Source organism: Cariama cristata, unplaced genomic scaffold, assembly GCF_000690535.1.
Source record: "Cariama cristata isolate BGI_N322 unplaced genomic scaffold, ASM69053v1 scaffold36900, whole genome shotgun sequence".
NCBI classification, from domain to species: Eukaryota; Metazoa; Chordata; class Aves; order Cariamiformes; family Cariamidae; genus Cariama; species Cariama cristata.
The window spans coordinates 1-269 of record NW_009593592.1 but is presented as its reverse complement, the minus strand read 5'-3'; positions in this window follow the sequence as shown (position 1 = coordinate 269).

The window sequence follows — 269 nt, the reverse complement described above, 5'->3', positions numbered from 1 at the left end:
GAAGGCCAGGTTGGATGGGGCTTTGAGCAACCTGGTCTGGTGGAAGGTGTCCCTGCCCATGGCAGGGGGGTTGGAACTAAGTGATCTTTAAGGTCCCTTCCAACCCAACCCATTCTATGAATCAGTTATGTTCTGTTCTGAGAGATTTATATTAAGAAAGCAGTTTTGACAAGCCAGAAGAGACAGCTGACATAAGTATGATACAAAAAAGAGCAAACAAACAAACAAATAACAAAAAAAGAAAAACAAACAAATAACAAAAAAGAAGG